This window comes from Oryx dammah, unplaced genomic scaffold (genome assembly GCF_014754425.2).
Source record: "Oryx dammah isolate SB20612 unplaced genomic scaffold, SCBI_Odam_1.1 HiC_scaffold_22, whole genome shotgun sequence".
Lineage (NCBI taxonomy): Eukaryota > Metazoa > Chordata > Mammalia > Artiodactyla > Bovidae > Oryx > Oryx dammah.
In genome coordinates, this window is record NW_024070206.1 from 59,866,623 (window position 1) to 59,886,993 (window position 20,371).

Sequence of the window (20,371 nt, forward strand, 5' to 3'; positions counted from 1 at the left end):
TTCTAAAATGCATTTAGTCTTCATTCTACTGTCTTTCATCCTCCTGAGCTCCTCTTTCTGCTTCCTCACACCTGCCCTAATTCTCACTTTTCCCTCGTTATCCTTCTTCCTCTTCCTTTCCCCATTTTTCGGCAGCAGGTCACTCATATTTATTACACTTTTGTCTCTTCTTCCTTCCCTCCCTACGCCGATCCTTTCTGACAACACCCAGCACAATAAAAAGTCCATTAGTGTTAGCTGAGTGGCTAAAGATTATTGTACGTAGGAAAGCTGCAGACAAAATATATTTAGACTTTCAAAAATCCTTTGATAAGGTTTTATACCGAATGTCATTAAATATCCATTCATCAAGGGACTGGAAACTGATTTTCTTGGATCCCTAGAGATCAGGGTTAGAATTAATGTTGCTTAATAGCTTCATAAATGCTCCCAAGAAGCAAATAGACCCTTTTGGCTTCATTTTGTTTGTTTTAGCTTCATTTTGTTTGTTTTAGCTTTTTAAAGTGGTATTCTGACCTTATGGGTAATTCTTTATGATTATGAAACACAAAATTAGAGTTAGGTTGCCTGAGTTTGAGAATTTCTCTAACAATCAAAGGTATAGGAAATCACTTCAGTTTAGGGCATCATTCCATGTCTGCAAGGCAAGGATGGTGGCAGAGAGTACGGTCCAATGACAGAAAACCCCCTTTCCAAATGAATTTGTAGGTATTTCTTTTAACTGTGTCTACATTTATGTAACTTTCCTGTTTAAAGTTGCTGGGAAATATGAAGGCTATAGAGTAAGCCACAGAAAGACTTTCACGTCTAACGCCTTCAACCATCCTTTCTATGCCATTGACATATTTCTGTACTGATTCCTTGGTCATTCCTTTCTTGAGGACTAGGTTTTAAAATCCAGCTGTCTTTTTGACTGTACCTTTCCATCTTTAAATCCCACGGGCAGTTCAAATTCAGTGGTCCAGGATATAAAGGCACTTTCTCTCCATGTGTCCCAGACTTGTTATCCCTCTGCGGTTCTTACGCGCAGAATGCCATTTCTCAAGAGCAGGGGTGGATTCAGAGCCTCCTGTGATGGTATGCATTTCCTTCCCTTAAAGCACTTTTGTTCTGGACATGGTAGTGTGCGCAGTGGCTGAGTGATAAAGCATGTAAAAATAAAGGAATTGGAGAAAGGCCCCGACTGCCTTGACTCAAAATCGAGCATGGTTGTGATTAGAACTCTGTTATGAGGCAGACAGGAAAGGGGGACGTCAGGGCCTCTTCAAGCTGTCCGTGTCCACAGCCGGCTGTGAGGACAGACGCTGGCTGTCCACTGCGTGTTGGGATGCTATAGCCAATGCTCCAAGGTAGAATAAGGATAAAACAGAAGGAAGGTAAGCATAGAAAAGTGGTCATGGATCCAGTATTCAGCACACATTTCTCAGGATATTTATATGTGGTCAGCTAAAAGATTTGTGGGTCAGGAAACTGGTTATCAGCCTGGCTAGACAGCAGTACAAAACAGTATTTCCTAGAGATTATATTCAAGATCCCCCCTCTTACATTATACACAGAGTTTCAGAGATCCTAAAGTTGTGAGATGAGGAAAGGATAAATTATATGACCTAAATAATACCTTCATTCTAAAATATCTTTGGAGATTAGTACATCATCAAATTATTTAAAAAATAAAAAGAAGAAAAAATAGAAGCAGTATAAAATTTTTAAAAACATATTTTTATGTATTTAAAGTTTGGAGTACATATATTTGTATTCTTTAGGAAAAAAAAAAAAGACACAGAAAAAATGCACTTTTTTGCAGACCTGAAAACAGAACCAGTTCTCAAGACACTGAATTTAACAGTCATTGATCATGTTGGGAGATCTATTTAAAAAGTTTGGAGCCAATAAGCTTTTAAACATCAGCAGAGGAAATCTGCCTGAGGGTCTTGAAAGGGTTAATATATCTTTTCAATCCTCCCCACCCTCAAAAGGGCAATTTACTCTTTTCTCTGCAAGACCATTAAGTTCACGCTTCCCACTTTCATATATTTTCAAATAGTCCCCAAAGGGATGACTCAATAGATCTAAAAACACTAAAATCTAAACGTATGAAATGCCTTTTAAGCATAAGTGTGATCTTTATTCTCTTAAAACATTGCTTGTCACAAATAGACTATGTTTTCTCACCACCTAACTGTCTACCAGCTCAGAAGCAATTCAAATTAAGGTTAGAATTTCCAAGAAAATTCTGGAACATTAACATATTTTCTTCCAAATTGTTAAGAGTTGAAATTGACCACCTTTAATGGTGGTCAATCATGTATTATTATTATTATTTATCAGTTATGATTTGACCAGTTGTGGTTTTATGCCCATGCGTGGCAGATTAAGACGATCCTAACTCGACCGTTTTTTTAACTTTTCCAAAGTCATATTTCAAATGTTTATCTCAGTAGCAAACACAGTTTACTACAATAAGACAGCTCTATTTTCCAGCTTCTGTGAAAATTAGTATTATTTCAGCATAATATAAAATAAAATATTCTCCTTACTGTATTCAGTTGAATTCAATTCAGTTCAACAGACATTAAGATTGAGAATCTGTTGAGTTTCAAAAGCCCCAAGTAAGGGTCTCTGAGCTTGAAAACCCCAATGCTGGGTGGATCTGGGGTTTGAGCAGAAAGAGGGGAGGATAAATAGTCTTTTTGAAATATTTAGTGTCAATATTGCCTTTTTTCCCCTAGTAGATATCTTCCAGCAAAAAATGCCAGTGGATTTTAAAAAACAGAAAGGAGAGCAAAATGTAAAGTAAGTGTGAAGAAATCAAAATAGTGAAACAACTCAATACAGGTGGCTGTTGTGTTAATTTTATTTCTCAAAGCAGATACAGTTCTTGTTATTGCATGACTACTACAAATTGGTGCATGTTTATTATATTTGTTAAAATTGAAGCAAAAATGAACAACGTTGAAGACCAAGGCAGGCTGAAACACACGGTCAGTGTCCAGGCCCAGATTTTTTTACTTTGATGAATAACCGTGGAAGAGTTGTCCTCCTCTTTATGTTCCTTGGATTCTTTATCAGGGAAGGGGACAGAAATTAGCATTTATTGATCAGCTGCTGCGTTTCAGGTGCTATGATAAACAACTCGGATGTTTGCTATTATGTTGAGCAAGAACTCTTGCACTGCCTTGTAAGTGGAGAGTGTTTGCCCCAATTTTTATGATAAGAAAATTCAGATTCCAAATGGTCAAAACCCACACCTTTCTTTGGCACATGTCAGTGCTGATATTGGAATCCAGGTTCCAAAGATCAAGAGAGAGTAAAATATCAATAATTACATTTCTCCCCTTTTAAAAGTGCCCAAGATCAAAGAGGTGACAAGGGAGTATATAAGGTTAATATAAAAAATTTTATATATTCTTTATAAATGTGCCTTCAGTAATATACTTCGGGACTTCCTGGTACTCCAGTGGTTAAGACTGAGTTTCCAGTCTAGTAGGGGCTGCAGGTTTGATCCCTGGTCTGGAAACTAAGATCCCACATACCTCTTGGCTCAGACAATAATAATAACAATAACAAAAATAATAATACTACTAATATACTTAAAATTAAATAAGTCCTTATAAAGGCAGAAAACTTGATTAGACACTAAGTTTAAAATGTTGTCTTTCAATGTTATAAAAGTGCCAGTTATTAGAGTTTAGATCTATATTTTGATCATCTGTCCTTTGTTTCCATGTTTATAATACATCCTATTTCCTTCCTCACTGTCATCCATTACACATTTGAACACTTCAAAAAATCAGCATATTCAGCAACTTGTAGGGTTTAGACCTGGTAATTTTACCTTCTCATTCATTTGAGGACAGTTTCCAACAGGGAAGGTTGCTCATCAGAGGCGTTGACAGAAATCACAAATTTTTGACAGCTGTCCCTTGGTTCTCATGGGAACTGGTTCCAGGACCGCAGCAGACACCAAAATCCACAGGTGCCCAAGTCCACACCTGGCCCTCTGCACCCACAGTTCTGCATCCTCAGAATCAACAGCAAGCTGTAAACACAGTCCAGGACTGTGGAATCCAGAGAGAGGGAACCAGGTGCACAGACAGCCAATCGCATTTACTTTGTTTCTTAGACAACCTGAAAGCCCTCCTTTCCCTTCACCTTCCTCAGTCTTTATCTTTGGCTGAGCTGGGTCTTCGTTGCTGTGCACAGGCTCTCTCTAGTCGCGGTGAGCAGGGGCTGCTGTTCGTGTGGTGCGCAGGCTTATTGTGGCGGCTTCTCCTGCTGCAGAGCTTGGACTCTAGGGTGCACGGACTTCAGGAGTTGTTGTGCGTGGCCTTAGTTGTTCCATGGCATGTGGAAGCTTCCTGGACTAGGGACTGAACCCATGTTCCCTGCATTGGAAGGTGAGTTCTTATCCACTGAACCACCAGGAAAGTACCCCTCAATCTTTTATAACCACCACTACCAATACCAACACTACATCATCAGCAGTGCCAAGACCATCACCACCACCAGCTCCAGCACCATCACCACATAGCACCCAACACCACTACCATGACCAACACTTCCACCTGCATCTCCATCACTACCATCACCGCCTCTGTCATCAGCATACCATCCAACAGCTCCATCACAACCAATAGTCCCACCGGTATCTCCACCACCACCACCATCACCGTAACGTCCAATACCACCATCACAACCCACACTCCTACCAGTGATGGATACTTCCGCCAGCATCTCCCTCAACACCCCACCACATCATCAGTACCAACAGCGTCTCCACCGACATCACCACTACCATGACACCCAAAACCACCATCATGACCAGCATCTCCACCAACATCACCATCACCAGCCCCCATAACACCCAATACCATTCATACCACAGTTGACACCACATCTCAATAATACCAACAGCATCTTCACCAGTAACATCATCCCCCTCACCAGCGCCACCACTAGAACATTTAAGTAGCAGACGGAGAACCTGACTTCACTCTAGCACTTCATTTTGAACCACTAAAAATTTTCCTCCTTTTTTTCATCTTCTCCCTAAATATTTCATGCTAAAGTCATGAGTTGAGTGTGTATTTTTATGCACTTACTGTGAATTTTTACTATTTTTTAGTTAAGTTGCTATATCATTTAATCTGCTGGATTTGGTTGCTTCACTGAAAAGTTAAGAGACGTAACCTGTCCCTCTTCAGATTTGTCCTTACATATCCCAACAATAACATCTGCTCTGTGAAGTCTATAAATTTAAATTATCCAGTCCCTTTCCAGTTCCCAAGGTACTTCTTAAAGTGGTCCTAAATAATGATATTACAGCAAAACAATGGCCAATCTAACTGATGAAAAATGAATTGAAATTTCAAAGTTAGGAATTGCATTGTGTATATGTCTATTTTTATGATATGCAAACTATACATTTATTTGAGGGGGGTTCCTGGTGGCTCAGTGTAAATAACCTGCCTGCCAAAGCAGGAGACATGAGTTTGGTCCTTGGGTTGGGAAGACTCCTTGGAGAAGGAAATGGCAAGCCATTTCCCAGTCTTGCCTGGGAAATCCTGTGGACAGAGAGTCTGGCAGGCTACAGTCCATGGGATCACAAAAGAGTCGGACACAACTTAGTGACTAAACAGCAACAACAACAAGATTTACTTGAGGCTCCTTTCAGAAAAAGAAAGGGGACTTTTTTCCTTGGCATGCATATCTCATCACATGTGTCTCCTACAGCTAATGCTTGCAAACACACATACACACACCTGCTTGTGTTCAAACCAAGGGTAGAGACAGCCAAAGACAGTGGATGTTCATACTTTTAAAAGGTAGTTGATGGTCTTGTCTTCCTAATTAGTTATAAGGAAGGCAACCAGGTCTCTATGCTGGGTTGTGTGGTTGACACTTTTAACCAGGATTTTAAATCTGAAGTAAATCCCAACATGTAGCATGTAAATGCTCCTGAATCTGCACAGGTAAATTGTGTGTCTGGATGAGGTCACTGAGATTTAGCTCCTTCATTTACATCTCTGGGAGAGCCAAGAGTACACAGAGGAGTTGTTTAATAGTTATCTGCCATCCCCACTTGTCTTCAAACATTGTGATTTAGATAGAACTCTAATGCATGAGAGCAACTTCTCCCTCGAGCCTTTTTCAGAATATAAATTAAGTGATATTATAACAGAAGCCCTCTCTGAGCTCAGCATAATGAATATGAACCATCATGTACTCCTGACCAAGGTCGTGGGATGAGAATGAATTACTCTATTAACATCTCTTTTAAGTAGCATTAGTGATAATAAATGAAGAGATTTGATGTAATACTGATAATATTATTCATGCAAAAATCGCATACTTTATCTTGTTAAAACAATTAAAATGTGCTTTGAGGATATTTTACACCACAGAAATATGATGCTTGAGAGCACTTATTGCACGTGACTGAATCCATCAGCATTAGCCAGTAATGCAGATAATCTGATAAAAATCGAAAAGCTGATTTGTATGCTATGCTAATTCAGGATCATCTCCTTGGCCCAAGGTACTACCCAAATGCTGCCTAAGATTGCCACAAGCTTCACTGGTGATATTAGATTAAATTCAATCCTTTTGCTTATGATTTTTTCCAAGAAATTACATCCACCGTTCTTCAGTATAAACCCTCTTTAGCTGCTAAGCAGCCTCTAATATCGCATTTTAAGCCTGGTATATTGCTGTTTGCTTCCCAGACATATTTAAGCTTTGTTGTCAGTTAGAGATCATCTTATCCAAATCATGTAAATCCATAAAAAGCAAAGATTGCTGATGTCTTTTGATAGTGACCTTATTCTCAGTACAATATTAAAATAACTTGTGTGACTCTTGAATCTGGAATCATTAGGTGAATGAACACAGCAGAACGATTTTGTGACACAGTTTGGCATGGATTAGAGTGTTTTGTAAATAAATCACATTCACCATGAGAAAAACTCCAACACAAGTACATCAGTTAATGGGTAGGGGTTTCCTTTGGTGGTCCTGGAGCTACAGAGTGGTGATGGTTGTGACACCGTGATGGACTAAGTGCCACAAATTTGGGTACTTAAAAATGGTGAAAGTGTTCAGTTTTACTTCTGTGAGAAATAGGAAAAAAGTGGCATGGGAGATAGTTCTAAGGCCGAGGGACCACCTTCTTCCCCCACCGCCATGACCCACTTCATTATCAGCATCTCACATACAGGTTTCCCACACACATGAATTAAATGTCAGGCAGGTCTTCCCAGACGTCTGAGTGACACAGTTTTCCTTCCCAGTGGGGCTCCTAACTGACAAGTCAACATTTGACTGCAGTCTTCACTCCCTTCCACCCTTCTCAACACTGTTCCCTCCACTTCTATACACACTACACACACACATTTTTAGACTCTGGAGAATGAAAATATTCACAGTACATGTGTGCAGGCAAGTGATAGGTCTAAACAGCTTTTCTTATTGTTATGATTATCTACTAAGAATAGTGTTTAAATTATTGTAATTACAATATTGTAATATTACAATAATACAATCATATTATTACAGTAATAACAGTACAATAGTATTTGTGTTTTTCTCATAGAAAGCTTCATGTGCTTTGGAAGAAACGATTATCTTTAAAATCTCTCCAACACGTTACACTTGGGAAATTTTCGTATTTTAATTAAGATGACAGGGAAGCTGACTGAATAGCAACGTCTATCCCATTTCCATCAGCTTTTTAATTATGCTTGGCATGGTCATTTCTACTTGATCCCACATAAATTTTGCACGTATAAATGGAGCTGAAGTTTCAAGACGGGGATCAGGTTTTGCATTACTGACAAAACACATATTTACATGAATGAGGCTCCTTGACTGTATGTAATTAGTCCTGAGACAGGAGGCTAATAGGATCCTCAGAGTGAGGACTTAAAGTATTAGTTTCTCATATTTATGATTAATGCTTTTCTTATCAGCCCAAGGCTCGGAATAGGATCATGTAAAGCATGTTGGGTTAAATCATTCTTTGTTACAAAATACAGACATTATACCTTGGTGAAGCCCAGAGGAAAATCTCGGCTTGCTATCTATACCTTCATCAGAAATAAGCTAAGTCAGAGACAGGAACCTTGCTTTTCATTCTTAATACTTTAAACGGTTTCCTAAGAATGGACACACTTAGAATATGCCCCTCCAGTTAGCTGTAGGCACATCACCATAAGATGTTTGTGCTGTGTTTGGAAGCGCAGGGTTTATGTTCTTGCTTAATCATTTATTCACTGATAAAGAGCCCTGATAGATCAGATACATATAACAAGTGTCAAAAATCCACCAGGGACTGGCAGTATGCAAGGCGGGGACTGGGGCTTCCCAGGCGGCTCAGTGGTAAAGAATCCTCCTGCCAGCTCAGGAAATGCAGGAGACACGGGTTCAGTCCCTGGGTCGGGAAGATCCCCTGGAGGAGGGAATGGCAACCCACTCCAGTATTCCTGCCTTGGGGAAGCCCATGGACAGAGGAGCCTAGCAGCTCACAGTCCATGGGATCGCAAAAGACTTGGACACAACAGCACACACACGAGTCGATGACTGGAGTTCTGTGGAATAATGGAATTCTTATTTGGCGTCAATAAACTGTGAACTTTCCCTTCGGGAGAGGAGTCAAAATCATCTGGTTAAGGACCCCCAAACTAGATTATTTAAGAGGTTCCCAAACTCTCTCAATTCATGGCGCCCTCTAATGTTTCAGCCTTTTTTCTTCAAAGTGCATCCAGTCCAAAGATCACAGTCCAGAGACAAATATCGTGTGATACTGCTTATATGTGGAATCCAAGCAAAATACAACACAAATGAACTTATTTACAAAACAGAAATAGACCCTCAGACACAGAAAACAAACATCATTAGCAAAGGGGGAATGAAGGGGTAGGGGGCTAAAACAGGACTTTGGGATTTAAAAAAAGGAACATTTAGCAGTTCAGTGTATTGTTGAAAGTGAAGATGTTACTCACTGAGTTGTGTCTGATTCTGCAGGCAATTGTGGGTTGTTCGATAAAGCACAGAAATGGTATGGACCTAACAGAAGCAGAAGATAGTAAGAAGAGGTGGCAAGAATATACAGGAGAACTGTACAAAAAAGATCTTCATGACCCAGATAATCACGATGGTGTGATCACTCACCTAGAGCCAGACATCCTGGAATGTGAAGTCAAGTGGGCCTTAGAAAGCATCACTACGAACAAAGCTAGTGGAGGTGATGGAATTCCAGTGGAGCTGTTTCAAATCCTGAAAGATGATGCTGTGAAAGTGCTGCACTCACTATGCCAGCAAATTTGGAAAACTCAGCAGTGACCACAGGACTGGAAAAGGTCAGTTTTCATTCCAATTCCAAAGAAAGGCAATGCCAAAGAATGCTCAAACTACTGCACTATTGCACTCATCTCACATGCTAGTAAAGTAATGCTAAATATTCTCCAAGCCAGGCTTCAGAAATACATGAACCATGGACTTCCTGATGTTCAAGCTGATTTTAGAAAAGGCAGAGGAACCAGAGATCAAATTGCCAACATCTGCTGGATCATCGGCAAAGCAAGAGAGTTCCAGAAAAACATCTATTTCTGCTTTCTTGACTATGCCAAAGCCTTTGACTGTGTGGATCACAATAAACTGTGGAAAATTCTGAAAGAGATGGGAATACCAGACCACCTGACCTGCCTCTTGAGAAACCTGTATGCAGGTCAGGAAGCAACAGTTAGAACTGGACATGGAACAACAGACTGGTTCCAAATAGGAAAAGGAGTACGTCAAGGCTGTATATTGTCACCCTGCTTATTTAACTTATACGCAGAGTACATCATGAGAAACGCTGGTCTGGAAGAAGCACAAGCTGGAATCAAGATTGCCGGGAAAAACATCAATAACCTCAGATATGCAGATGACACCACCCTTATGGCAGAAAGTGAAGAGGAACTAAAAAAGCCTCTAGATGAAAGTGAAAGAGGAGAGTGAAAAAGTTGGCTTAAAAGCTCAACATTCAGAAAATGAAGATCATGGCATCCAGTCCCATCACTTCATGGGAAATAAATAGATGGGGAAACCGTGGAAACAGTGTCAGACTTTTTTTGGGGGGGCTCCAAAATCACTGCAGATGGTGATTGCAGCCGTGAAATTAAAAGATGCTTACTCCTTGGAAGAAAAGTTATGACCAACCTAGATAGTATATTCAAAAGCAGAGACGTTACTTTGCCAACAAAGGTCCGTCTAGTCAAGGCTATAGTTTTTCCAGTGGTTATGTATTGATGTGAGAGTTGGACTATAAAGAAAGTTGAGCACCGAAGAATTGATGCTTTTGAACTGTGGTGTTGGAGAAGACTCTTGAGAGTCCTTTGGACTGCAAGGAGGTCCAACCAGTCTGTCCTAAAGGAGATCAGTCCTGAGTATTCATTGGAAAGACTGATGCTAAAGCTGAAACTCCAGTACTTTGGCCACCTCATGTGAAGACTGACTCATTGGAAAAGACCCTGATGCTGGGAGGGATTGGAGGCAGGAGGAGAAGGGGACGAAAGAGGATGAGATGGCTGGATGGCATCACTGACTCGATGGACATGAGTTTGAGTAAACTCCTTGAGTTGGTGATGGACAGAGAAGCCTGGCGGGCTGCAATTCATGGGGTCACAAAAAGTCAGACACGACTGAGTGACTGAACTGAACTGATAGGCAAAGTGGGTTGCCATTCTGTCTCCAAGGGAACTCTCTGACCCAGGAATCGAACCCAGGTCTCCTACATTGCAGGCAGATTCTTTACCATCTGAGGTATCAGGGAAGCTTTAATCCAAACAACTCCATCAGTACTGATACCCTAACAACTTTGTAGCTGTTTGAAAACCTCATAAACATCATGAGAAAAATGAGTAAAATTTGATTCTGTTCTTCAGTTCCAATGAATCATTGCAGACAGGCCTGTGCACCCGCTCAAGCTACACAGCTCCCAGACATCAGCCTCGGCTCAGACCCTGCCATGCTCCGCTTATCTTCATCAGTTTTCACGGGATTCCTGCTTCCCAACACAGCCACCACCAAAACCCAGCTTCCTCAATGTACAGCATCCTTGGGAAAACAGCCCCATCCAGCATGGAAATGCCACCCTGCCTCTGGCTTACAGTTTGTGTGACGTGGGCCTTGTGTATTTGTGTGCCTTGGCTCTGCTCGAATCATGCAGAGGTAGCCCATCTCCAAGGTACAGTGCAAGTCCCAGGACTCACAACACTCTGTGCATTGCAACGTTCCCTTAATTACTGCTGTGTATCTGCTTTGGTGCTGGGTGTGGGGATCCCATATGGACTCTGCCTTCAGAGAACTCACAGCAGCTTTGCTGGGACCTGAACTGTAGCTACTTTGGTGCAGGGCATCGCTGTTCTGGAAAAGTGTGCTGAGCCGGACAGTGGAAGGGGGTGGGTAGACGGTGGGAGGGGTGGGGGCAGCTCAGGGTGGGTGGAGTAGAGCCTGCAGCTTAGCAATGATCCAGGCCGCCTTGGGAGCCATCAGACACTGACCTCTGGGAGATGTTAACTGTCTACAGTGTTAAATGTCTTGGATAAAAGAATAGTGGAGCTGGGGGAGGACGTAGAACTTGCCCATAATCACACCAGCAAGGGGCTGGCATGCTCGGGTTGGCCTATGTTTTGAATGTATTCTCTTAAGGAAAATACAGAATACACACAACTGCCTGCCTATGTTCCCCACTTGAGAGGCAGGAACAAGCTACACAGAGGAATTTTGCAAAGAAGAAAGTCATCTGTGTTTTTACATAGATGTTTTACCTCTCCTATAATAAAAGAGATCTAAGTTTAACTAAAAGGATGATTTTTCTAAAGTTTATTTTTCCAATGAGGCTGTTCTACAGAAAATATATAGTTTCGCTGAAGACATGCAGAAACAGTCTCTGTTGATGAAACTGTTGTCGAAATAGATCAGAATTTTTAGAGGAGGATTTGGTAATAAATGTATATCAAGACCTTAAAAATCTGCACACTCTTTCACCCCAAAATTCCACTTGCTGAAACATTGTAGAATTTATCTACATTGATTTTCATCTCAGTATCACCTATAATTGTAAATTAAAAAAAAATTAAATGGAATACTAATGGTCCTTCCATTGGTTGGTTAATTGTACAGTCATTGACATTTTTAAGAGGATTAGATATGCATAATATATTCGTGATTTAATGTTAAATAGCAAACAAAAATTAGAAAAAATTGACTTCCTTTTTGCAGCAAAAGGATTGTCAGTTAATGCTGAAATAAAAGGAAGTTGGCACCAAAGTAATGTTAATCACTGTCTTTATGAACCACGGGGAGTCGAGGTGTTCTCTAAACGTCTGAATGGCCGGTGAGAAAGTGCAGACGGCAGGTGCAGACTTGATGAACAGCACGCTGGAGAAGAGACGGGATGACAGCCTACGGGAGGCGAGTGGTAGAGACAAAGTACGTGTTTGCGGACATGTACTGAGTGTCCCACACGTAGAGCCCTGTGCCTCAAGGAACAGAGCCAGAGGCAGACGGAGCAGCCACGTCTCATCAAGGACCCAGTAATTATCTGCCCCACTGGGCTCCTGAGTCACATAAAAGCAGAAACAGACTGTCGATGCCAGGCTGGCCTTTGGACCATCAAGTCTGTTTCCTGCGCTCTAAGTCCATTAGCAGAGTTAAAGGATCCGCAATCTATACTTTCAGCCATGACCACAGGGATAAAAGGCGGCTTGGTCTGGATAAAGGTGGAGACATCGGGACTGTCTCCCTCTTTGTTACCACAGCCCAGATGAGGACAGGGACAGCAAAGATGCATGTCCACGCTGATGCGGGAGTAAGCGCACTGGGGAATAATTGCCGTGTGAGTAAGATAAAGCACTGATGGCTACCTCCAGAAATAAGACAGAATCTCATTTCGTATTTAAGTGTTTTTCAGCATAAGAGTATATGAACACCAACAAAACAAATCATATTCCTTTTTAGAATAATTTCATCTGTAAGTGAAAAATTTAACAAGAAGTTAAGTCAAGTCCCATTGCCTTTAAGTTCCATTTGCAGTTCTCTAATTTGAGATGGAGAAAGATGATACATGTAATAAAGATTATTCTCTGAACTGTTTTTGAAATATTCTCATTTTTTAATATTAAAGACAAAGGCCTATAGATAACCCTAGGTTTCAAAAATAAGTATACTTATATCACAAGAGAAGAAAAATTTTATCAATGCACTTTCAGAAGACGATTTGATTTATTAAAATTATCTCTTTAAGAAGATAAAGTAGCCGAATCTCCCTTACGCATGAAGCACTCTTCATAGTGGATTTTGAGAGTCAAGAATCAAGGAGTGAGCTATAAATAATCTCATCCTGCTTAAACTCCTTCTGCTCACAGCAGAGAGAGAGAGAGAAAAAGAGGGAGGGAGAGAGACAGGAGGTCTGGGTGATGGCAGAGGAGAGGAGGGACGCACCCACTCCTGCTGCAGAAAACTTAATTGTAACAAAAAGCAGTGTTCTCCAATGGGTCGGAGCTTGGACTTGGGGTAGAGATTATTTGGAATGATGTGGGCATTGTTTAGACATGTCTGTGCCAGTGGCAGCTGGTGACTTCCATCCTCCTGGGTTGATACGTGAGACCCCACCCCCCTCCCTCCCCTATCCTGGGTCCAGAGTCCCTGCGGGAGATCCGGGAGAGCCCTCAGCCTTGAGCCCAAGGCACAGTTTCGGGCACAGTCTTCCTCATGATTCTGTCACCCCCATAGCAACTCTTAACAAGTTCGCAGGCGTTGATTTCTTTTGTTGGCATCTGCAGATCCTGATTGAAAGCAACCAGGACCCTTCTTTTTCATGCTATTTCAGCGACTCTCCTGGACCATCCTTTGGAAGTCCCGATGGTTCCGGGCGTCTTGCTCCCTCCTGTCAGGGGCACTGCTCTAATGCCACTCTGCGTGCCGGTAGGACCCCCAGCATGTAGACACACCCGTCCAGGGTTACGGATCCCACATCCCATCGTTTGTGGGACACCACGACCCGCTGACTTCCGAGTGCTCTGTAAGTGCCCTGCCTCACGATGCTCCGCGGACTCCCAGGGAAGAGCAGATGGGGTGCCAGCGCCCGCTGTCCGCTGCAGCGTGTCTGCTCTGCGTGGCTTGGAGGGCTTTGTCCACCCCACAGACTCAGCGTTCGTCTCTTCTCCATCCTCTTCTGCTACAAACACCACCGTCTGGGCTGCAAGGTTTGCCAGCAGTTTGCTTTAAAAACACCTCTGCGTCCAGCTCACTGTGGCTCATCCGTTACATTCATGAGACTGTGTCAATCCAAATTCCAAGAGGAAAATCAGGCTCAGGGATTCGAAAGACTGACAGCCTGCTCGTTTTTCTAAGGATAGCAACTTGGCAACTTTAGGGTGAGCTTAACCAAACCACACGGGACATTTTTACACAAAGAAAGGGTAAGCAGGGGAGCGAGTAACTCACAGCAAATACTAGGTTATGGGGTCCTTGTCCATCAGCTTAAAGGGGAGACGCAATGAGGCAGGGCACAGGGCTCTGGATGTGCAGTGTGCTTGGTTATTTGTCTCTGGAAATTTCCTTTTGGGATGCCAAGGCCATCACTGGGTAACCGCTGACTAGGTAAGTAGCAGTGCGACCGCACAGCCCCCATCCTGCCCTTGGCTTAGCCCACATCACCATTCCATCTAGGAAAGAAAGGAGACTTTCATGTGAGGGGAGTCAAAGATACAAGAGACTCTGCCAAATGACAGAACAAAACACAAAAGCAAGCCCGTTTGGTGCCTGATAAGTTGGGTTACATCCCAGCTAGTGGAATGGGAAATCTTGAATTTGGTCCTGGAGCCTAGGGTTTGTATTTGGAAATGTCCTGTTAAATTGGCACTTTGGAGTTAGAAACAGGGGAGAAGTGGCTTTAATGAACTGTTCTTTGTATTTTTCCATAGATGTTTTATGTTAGAACAGACACAATTAAATTTGAAGTTTCATATCACATAATTAGAAGAATCTGTTTGGGATAGAGGATTAGAACACAGGATTAGAAAAGATAGACACCATTGCTAAAGCCAAGAGAAAGTCCAAATGAAATTCGGGTTATCAGACCATCCTCAGAAATCTAAATAAATGTATTTTATGGCTTTTACATTTGAGGAGACATCTTTCTTTCTTTTGTTTACATTCAAAAACAACTGCAGAAAGTAAACCAAATATAAATGAGTGATTTGATGAACGTGTCTTAATATCAAGCCTTATTCACCAAGAGTTGACATTTGAAAGTCATTAAAAGCCTACAATATGATTAATTGAAGAAAGTCACCAGGTTCAACTGGAGGGAGAAGACAAATGTGAAATATAAATACAATTTACAATTAAATTAGGAAATGATATTAATCCAGTGACACAGAGGCAACTAATTAGAAAAATAATGTTGATCTGAGTGTGTGATTGTGTTTGAGTTACATCGACCTGGAGGGCAGAGGAATCTTCTGGAAGAGACAGTGCACCTCTTTTTTGAGAAACAGACACAGATTAGACTCTCCTTGAGGCTGGGGTAAAGGTTTCTCCCCATTTTATCCCTTTCCTCTCTTTCAGAGATTGGGTTAGATTTCCTTTCCTCTAGCATTTGACTTTTTATTGTATTTTTAGAATTGGATTTTTGTCTCATGACTGTTTTGAGTAAGCAGTTCTGGGCTGTTTTCTCATTTCTGCATTTATGTTTCTCTCTTGCCAACTGGCTCTGGTGGTCACCTTGCCCCTGCCCAGGCCAGTGGACCAGGTGTCTGCCGGTGGTGATGCTGGGACAGTATCGACACAGACACCCAGGGAGCTGAAAGGCAGCTGTTCTGTGGTTTGCGATCTTGAGCTAATATTTCACTGAAAACAGCAGTGAGTCTGCGGTTTTGATTTGCTTTTACTTCCTGCTCTTCTGCTGGCAGTGAGGGTGACCCTGGCTCCCCAGTCCTCCACCTCCTCTTGTGGTGCCCATGTGGGCCTGGCTCCACCCGGAATCCTGGGGTCTCCGCTGCTCCTTGGAGACTGCAGGACCCTGGCTTGCTCTGTGTGCCTGGATCTGCCTCTCTTTTCCATCTTTGGCCCATGAGCAGGCATGCCTCTCTGAGTCTTTCCAATTTCGAACCCACTTACCATGGTTCTGTTTGGGAGCACAGAATCCATCAAAGCTGGAAATCATTGCTTTGACTTGAGAATATCTTGTAATAAAAACAGCTCACAGTGGTCAAGGGTAAACTACTCGAGGAAGAAGACAGACACCACAGTGCTGGGTTACAATCCAGAGTGCAAAATAAGTATCTGCGGGACCAGAGTGATACAAAGCATAACTGAATAAATAAATCGGGGGAGAACAGACAAATTTCTAAAGCAGAATTCCAAATAATTTAGGAAGCTAATCCCCCTCAAGTCAAGGAGCATATGTGTGTGTGTGCTTGGTCGCCCAATAGTGTCCGACTCTTCACAAACCCACGGACTATAGCCCACCAGGCTCCTCTGTGCATGGGATTTTTAGGCAAGAACAATGGAGTAAGTTGTCATTTTCTCCTCCAGGGAATCTTCCTCCCCCAGGGATCGATCCCGTGTCTCTGTGTTCCTGCATTGGTAAGCGAGTTCTTTACCACTAGCGCCACCTGGGAAGGCCAAGTCAGGGGGGCATAACTCCCTGCCTTTTCAGAGGGGTCTGTACATAGCGGGTTCTTCCCCAAAAGAGCAGCACTAAAGGGGTGAGAAGCACTTGCTGGCCACCCCTCAGCCAGGTGACGGAGGTCAATACCAGTGATGAGCCCTGTGATAGCACTGACTGACGCCGCATGACAACAAGGGCTCTCTCTGTTCCTTGAGTCTCCTCCCCAAGCCCCAAAACTCTAATTATGAGAAAAAACATCAGGCAAATTCCAGTTGGAGGGTGTCCTACCCAATACCTGTCCCATCCTCCTTGAACCATCAAGGTCATCAAACCAAGGGCAGTCTGAGAAACACTCACTGCAGAAGAGCCTAGGGAGACAGGGAGTTGGGGTGCAACATGGCACCTCGGATGGGGTCCTGGGACAGAAGGACAGATACTAGGCAAAGGCTCGTGAGGTCCACATAGGTTGGAGGGCAGTGGACGTCAGTGTGTGATGGTGGCGCCTCAGCTGTGATAGACACACCCTCACTGTGTGCGGTGTTTATTGCGGGGAAGCGCGGGAAGGGCACGCGGAAATTCTGAGCAGCGTCTCTGTCACGTTTTGGTAAATTTAAAATTCTTCTACAATAGAAAGTCGATTTAAATACAAGAGAGTAAAGCCAAAAAAGAACTCTCCGTCATCAGAGATCATTTTTTCTCCCTTTGGCTTTGTGGTTCTCCATCCCTGCTTCTACTGACATCTCTTACTTTCCCATGTGACAGGTGCTGTGTGCTTAGACACTCAGTCATATCCGTCTCTTTGCAACCCTGTGAACTATAGTCTGCTAGGCTCCTCTGTCCATTGGGGTTCTCCAGGCAGGAATACAGGAGTGGGTAGTCATGCCCTCCTCCAGGGGATCTTCCCAGCCCAGGGATCGAATCCAGGTCTCCTGCATTGTAGATGGATTCTTTACCATCTGAAACACCAGTGAGGCCCCGTGCAATGGGGGTGCCTGGTAATAACGGGGATGCCTGTGTGATGTAAAGTTGCTGCCTCCTCTGGGTCTCTGGACCACGGGGAGGGCAGGGGACAGAGCCCGTGTCTTTCCTGACTCTTGTTCTTCAGGGACAGGGTGGCGTCTGCAAACACCCACCCTGGGCACGCAGGTCCAGGGGCTGAGGGCAGTGTGGAATCTCAGACATAACCAGGGCTCTCCCGGCTCATCACAGTCAACCTGACGGACTTTCACACAAAACCAGTAGGCACCTCACATCCTAACAGACCATAACACCTTGGCACTTTATTTCTGCCTCTGAAGTCCCTGGAAATCATTCTTAGAGTGGAGCTTGAATTTTTATTTCACGTTGGCTTAGAACTGGTGTTTCCGTTCTTTGTAACTTTCTGAAAGGCTTAGGATGCAGCAGGCGGCTTCTGAAGAGTGAAGGACAGGACACATTCTTCCTTGAAACAGGAGGGAAAACGGTTAATTTCAATCGCGATGACAGTTGCTGGGCGAACAATGGTCTCTGGGAGCTGACACGGAGCAGTAATGAGTGAGAGAGAGAACTGAGTCACAGCTGCACGGCGCAATCACCGAGGACATCGACTCTCTTCCAGCCAAAATTCTATTAATACGAGTGTCAGCCGAGAGTGGATCTTGGGGTGGGCACCTCGGAAAGCGCGGGAGAGAAAATGAAGACGATCCTTAGGGACAGACTTCGCTTTTTCTCCAGGAGAGTCTTCATTATTCAGGCATTGTGATGCTTTTCCTTTATTTGTGTAAAGATTAAATTGCACATGATTTCTGATGTTTCTGCTACTCCGACTGTCATAGGTCAGTGACCTTCGTGCCAGGAAGATAATAGATACATCGTCTCTGCCCGGCGCCCGCTGTTCCTGCACAGCTCACTACTCCCCTATTGTTATAAGTCGAAGGCAATTAAATAAAAATACAAGATAAGCCATCTCCAGCATCCTGAGGATTTCATACACATCCTTCTGTGGCCGTAGGTTAGCACCAAGATGCGTTAATTTCTAGTGGAAGATGAAGAACCAGCAACACAGGTGAGGAACCTGAATTATGAGCACAGCGAAACGTTGAAGAAAATTTACATGGAAGAGTCTTCATATCATGACCTCGAGAAACAAGCTCCCCGCACCTTTGAACCCTGTGCCTCGGTGCCATCTCTAGTTTAGTTCAATTTCCTGCGCTCCATGTCAACACATACATGTAAATAATACTTGGTAAGTTCATCTGAGGAACAATACAATTTAAAAAAAAAAAGCCTGCATCATTCCATCTTTTAATGGTTGCTCCCATGATCAGAATCTAATTGTTAATATTTAGGAAGAATTGTCATAATAAATATAATTTGCTATTTTATAATAAAAATAATATACTGTAAAAGGTACCTGTAGACAAACATCTAACTCAGACTAGATGGCGAGGCTGCTGTTGATAGCATCTGATTTCTGTTGAGATGAGAAATTCTTCAGCTTCCTTGTTTCCCCACAGCTGGCACCATCGTCCCCCTTTTTACTTGAGGCTAAGAGTAAAAATGAAGTGAAGTGAAGTGAAAGTAGCTCAGTCGTGTCTGACTCTTTGCAACCCCATGGACTATATAGCCCATGGAATTCCCCAGGCCAGAATACTGGAGCCTTTCCCTTCTCCAGGGGATCTTCCCAACCCAAGGATTGAACCCAGGTCTCCCGCATTACAGGAGGATTCTTTACCAGCTGAGCCACCAGGGAAGCCCAAGAATACTGGAGTGGGTAGCCTATCCCTTCTCCAGCAGATCTTCCTGACCCAGGAATTGAACCAGCATCTCCTGCATTGCAGGTGGATTCTTTACCAAATGTTTGCATATTACTTTGGGGCTAACAATGTGATAGATGGGGTTATTCCTAGAAGTTGATTTATAAAACAGGAGCAGTTTTGAGCATTTCTAGTGTAATCATTTAGATCTGGACACTGTTAAGGAATCCACTCAGACACACACACACACACACACACACACACACTCTCTCTCTCTCTCTGTCTCTCTCCTGTGCAGGAGGAGGCCAGGCCCTAACGCATCCCCTTACCTGAGCAGATCGAGTGGTGCTACTTACAGGATCGGTTCTGTGCCCGAACCCTGGCCTGGCCTCCCCGGGCCTTAGGCACCAGCCCCTGCCTTGAACATCTCAAAAAAACCTTGCGGGCGTCGACTCTCACGGTCATCTCCTCCACTGTTCTTTGTGAGTTATCTAGTGCCAGACAGCTGGGAAATAAATGTCACAACAGATCAGGGGAGTCCGTTGGTGAGAGGACTCACTGGCCACGAATGTGCTGCTGAAGAAGCCATGAAATGCTCTGAAATACTGTGAGTTTCCGATGGAGACCAGGACCCAAACACCAGCAGGGCCTGCCTGTAGGGGAGCAGGAGGGTCAACATTTTAATAGAAGAGGAGCAGCCATGGTTCAGGGACACCCTGCTCGGGACACGCGTCATCTGGGGACACGGACCACATCTTCATTGTCACAGCCGGGGAAAGTGAGGCTGGAGTCCAGCTGGGACAGGGAAGTGATGTTGCTGAAAATCCTACAGCACGTGGGCAACTCCCACCGCAGGGAATTCCTGAGCCCAAACTGTTAACAGAGCCAAGACTGAGGAATCCGCCTGGACTCAGTATGGGGTGATCCCGCCTGGACTCAATGTGAGGGGACCCGCCTGGACTCAGTATGGGGTGAACCC